This window comes from Arachis duranensis, chromosome 6 (genome assembly GCF_000817695.3).
Source record: "Arachis duranensis cultivar V14167 chromosome 6, aradu.V14167.gnm2.J7QH, whole genome shotgun sequence".
In the NCBI taxonomy this organism is placed as follows: domain Eukaryota; kingdom Viridiplantae; phylum Streptophyta; class Magnoliopsida; order Fabales; family Fabaceae; genus Arachis; species Arachis duranensis.
The window spans coordinates 18532935-18537949 of NC_029777.3; positions in this window are offsets into that span (position 1 = coordinate 18532935).

Here is a 5015-nt window from a genome sequence, read left to right on the forward strand (position 1 = left end):
GTTTTTTCCTTCTTCGTTAACGAAGAATGCGTTTACTTGGTTTTTGAATCTCAGGCCAAATTCGATAACGACGTGAAATCAGTTAGAAACTGTTTTTCATGCTCGATTTTATCGAGGAAAAATAAATGTGGCAGTTATTGATCTAGTTACTTTTAAATGTGAAGATGGTGAAACCATTGACGATTACATGATACATTTCAATAACGCTAGAAGTAGATGCTATGTTTCATTACCCGAGAGCAAAGTGGTAAAAATAGCAATTATGGGGCTAGGATTTTATATGCGCCGAAAGTTGCTTAATGTGCATATCCCTGATTTAGCCCGTCTGGCTGAAAAGGTCCGTGAAACCGAACTCATAAAGAAAGAGAAGGAGAAATATAGGAGTGAGCAAAGATCAAAGAGTAACCCTTTTACTCGAAAAGAAAAAGTTGCTTATGTGACTATGGAGTCCTCGGAGGAGGAATTCGATTTCAAAATAGAGATCGATTTGGCCAAACTTAAAAATGGTCCTCCATATGTTTATTCTTTACTTAAAAAGCTTCCTAGTAATGAAAAGTCGAATGAATCAAAAGTAAAAAGTGGAAAGAAATATAGTTTTGATATTTCAAAATCTGATCAGATTTTTGATGTGTTGCTCAAAGATAAACAATTAATTCTGCCTAAGGGTAGAACTTTACTTTCGGTGAAAGATTTGAAAGGGAAACCTTATTGTAAATTTCACCAAGCAACCAGTCATTCGACTAACAATTGTGTTTGTTTCAGTCACTTAATTCAGGAAGCTATAATGGAGGGATGGTTGAAGTTTGATGATGGCAAGAAGGAAATGAAAGTTGATGTTTGTTCCCTTTGATGCTGATGCTAGCTTTGTTGAACCATGTTTCGGAGTGAATATGGTTGGTATGTCTTATGATTTCGATGTGGCTCTGGATGATTTTGAGTCACAAGTTCGAGCTGTGTATCCTCGAGCAGGAGATGGCTTGCTTGATTTCTTGGTACAGCAGAAGATTAAAGATCGTGATGTGTCTTTATGCCCATGATGTAACGCTGTGTTTGATGTTGAAGCATCGGAAATTTTTGAAAAAGAAAGAATTGGCTCATAGAGAGGAGCAGGCACGCCAAAGTCAGCCAATTCGGCATTTTGAGGGTCAAAGTTCTAAAACCCCTCAGTAAAATATGGTTGCACCTTTGAGCCGATCTCAAGCTATATATGTGCAATGGATTCGGAACTGTCAGGAGTTCCAGAATCGAGATGCTTTCTATCGAAGGAATCCACAGTGGGGACATCGAGGACCCTCTCAAAATCAAATTCCCTATTATCGTGGTCAAGCCAGAGGGTACCCTAGGGGTAAAAGTAGAAGAAATGTTAATCAAAACAACAAGCCTCAAGCAGATGTAAGCAAGGGGGCAACGCCTTCTCTACATTCCCGAATTGTCTTTCCTTCTAATGGAGAGACGTGCCCGAAGGGAATTCTATCTCCTGCAAAGATGGAGAAAGACAAAGCAATAGCTCATTCTTCGGGAGTCGACAAGGGCAATGAAGTTGATGTCGATGAGGAGTACTTTGAAGAAGGGGATGATGATATGGTTGGAATGATCTCGATTATTCTACTGAGTATCTCTGGGAATATGAAGATAACCTAGAAGAAGACTATGACTTGGAAGCCAAAAAAGCATTCTCCTTCATCCGATATGAGGATAAACCATGTTATTTTCTAAGGCCTACTGAAAGGTAGAAATCCTATCTCCGTCCACTCCATATCACCACCACTTTGAGTGGGATCAAAGTGAATAAAGTTCTGATTGATGGGGGAGCAGCAATAAGTCTCCTGCCTGAAAGGATGTTAATGAAGGTGGAAAAGCACCCTAATGACTTGGTCCCCACAAAGATTGCTGTAATGGACTTCATCGGGGCTTCGACCCTAGCAAAGGGTCTAGTTACTTTGAGTGTAAAAGTTGGGTACTCTGAACGAAATACTGTGTTCGTGGTTGTACCGTCAAATGCAAGCTATAATGCTTTATTGGGGCGTGATTGGATCCATGGCGTAGGGGCTGTACCTTCTACCGTGCATCAAAGTGTTCTTCTTTGGACGGAAAATGGCAAACCTGAAGTCATTAAAGCAGATTCGAACTTGTATGTCGAACAGCTGCATGTTGACTTCAGAATGTACATCACTAAATTGAAACCTTTGAATGTTGACAGGATGCTGAACTCTTACAATTGTGAAGGTTGTTACTTGTCTTCGGAAGGATTAACAGTAAAGCTGCGCTACCCACAGCTGAATGTGAGCCCAACTGGCTGGGATTGTCTCTCTTAAGGGCCAGATGAAGGATTGCTCAATGGACTAGGACCAGAATGTTTCAGACTACCTGGTAATTTTAAACAATTATTTAAGTAATTCTCTTGTTAAAGGAAATAAAAGTGGTTCCTCTATGAAGTGGGATCATGTAGGAATATAAGTTCTTCTAGTAGTTGTAATGACTCGATTAGTTCAATCGAGTTCAATCATGGTATAAATATTTCTTCTTTATGTAATCCAAGTGATGTTTCAAACCGAATTACTGATGTAGTAGCAGAAGTACATGGTGTTGAAAATCAAATTGATGTTAATAGGAAAAACGATCAAGTACATTCAACTCCTAATGAATCTGTTGATTTTTCTTTTGATTGCATCTATGATTTAGAACCTTTGAGTTTTGAAAAATATTTAGTAAAAGATGATGACCATTTCAAAGGGTTTGAATCTCAAGATCCCTTAGAAGAAATTAATCTAGGGACTCTTGAGGATGTTCGAATTACATATATTTGTAAAAATCTTATCGATCCTTTTCGAACTGAACTTTTTCATCTTTTGCATGAATTTAAATATTATTTTGCTTGGAATTATCATGAGATGCCTGGTCTCGATCGTTCTCTTGTAGAGCATCGATTAGCATTGAAACCAAATGCTCGATCTGTAAAGCAAACCCTAGTCGTTTTGCTCCAGAAATCAATCAAAAGGTTAAAGAAGAAATAGAATGCTTGATTAAAGCGAAATTTATTCAAACTGCACGATATGTGGAATGGGTTTTGAATATTGTTCCTATGATAAAGAAAAATGGAAAGTTGAGAGTATGCATTGATTTTTGAGATTTGAATAATGCTACTCCAAAGGATGAGTATTTTATGCCGATTGTAGATATGTTAATCGACTCTGCAGCGAGAAATGAAATTTTAAGTTGTATGGATGGTTATTCAGGGTATAACCAAATCTTCATTGCAGAAGATGATGTGTCTAAAACTGCTTTTCGTTGTCCTGGGGCGCTGGGTACTTATGAATGGGTAGTTATGCGCTTTGGTTTAAAAAATGCTGGTGCAACTTATCAACGAGCAATGAATGCTATATTCCATGAGTTTATTGAAAAATTTATCGAGGTATATATCGATGACGTTATGGTCAAATCGATTAGAGTGTGTCAACACATTGACCACTTAAGAAAAGTATTTGCCACCATGAGGAAAAAGGGATTAAAAATGAACCCTTTAAAATGTGCTTTTGGGGTGTCAGCTGGAAACTTCCTAGCTTTTATTGTTCATAAAAAAGGAATTGCAATCGATAAAAATAAGGCAGATTCAATATTGGCATTATCTGCGCCCAAATCGAAAAAAGAAGTGGAATTCTTCATAGAAAAGGTGAATTACCTCAGAAGGTTCATTTCAAATCTTTCTGAACAAACTCGAGTGTTTGCACCTTTAGTGAAACTGAAGAATGACTCACAGTTCGAATGGACGACTGAGCATCAACTAGCATTCGATTCGATTAAAGTTTATTTATTTAAGGCTCCAATTATGGCAAATGTTCGTCCACATGAGCCTTTGAAGTTATACATTGCAGCATCTATAAACACAATTGGCTGTATGTTAGCCCAAGATGATGAGAATGGGCATGAACGCGCAGTTTATTACCTTAGTCGGGTGCTAACTGATATCGAGACAAGGTATTCCCCGATCGAAAAATTGTATTTGTCTTTATATTATGCCTGTATGAAACTAAAATGTTATATGGTGGCTAAATTGGTGAAAGTTAGAGCACAAACTGGTATCATCAAATATATGTTAAGTTTTCCAATGTTACGCAGATGTTTAGGGAAATGGATGCTCGCCTTAACAGAGTTTGATTTACAGTATGTCTGGTGGGCAAAATCGTGATTCATTCTTTTCACTTCAACAATCCAAGGTAATGGCTCCAAAGACTTGGTGCACAGAACCATGGTCCAAAATTAACTTCACAGTCTCGCTCAACTAACCAGCAAGTGCACTGGGTCGTCCAAGTAATACCTTACGTGAGTAAGGGTCGATCCCACGGAGATTGTTGGTATGAAGCAAGCTATGGTCACCTTGTAAATCCCAGTCAGGTTAAATAACTAAATTAAGAGATTATAGGATTAAATTAAATAAACTGAAAATAAAGATAAAGTTACTCATGTAATCCAATGGTGGGAATTTCAGATAGGCGTATGGAGATGCTGTGTTCCTTCTGAATCTCTGCTTTCCTGCTGCTTTCATCCAATTCTTCTTACTCCTTTCCATGGCAAGCTGTATGTAGGGCATCACCGTTGTCAATGGCTACATCCCATCCTCTCAGTGAAAACGTTCCTATGCTCTGTCACAGCACGGCTAATCATCTGTCGGTTCTCAATCAGGTTGGAATAGAATCCAGTGATTCTTTTGCGTCTGTCACTAACGCCCCGCCCTCAGGAGTTTGAAGCACGTCACAGTCATTCAGTCTTTGAATCCTACTCAGAATACCACAGACAAGGTTAGACCTTCCGGATCCCCATGAATGCCGCCATCTATCTAGCTTATACCACGAAGATTCTGTTGGGGAATCTAAGAGATATGCGCCCGGCCTAAAGTAGAACGGAAGTGGTTGTCAATCACGCGCGTTCATCAGTGAGAATGATAATGAGGGTAATTTGACTCATAACATTCATCATGTTCTTGGGTACGAATGAATATCTTGGAATAAGAATAAGAG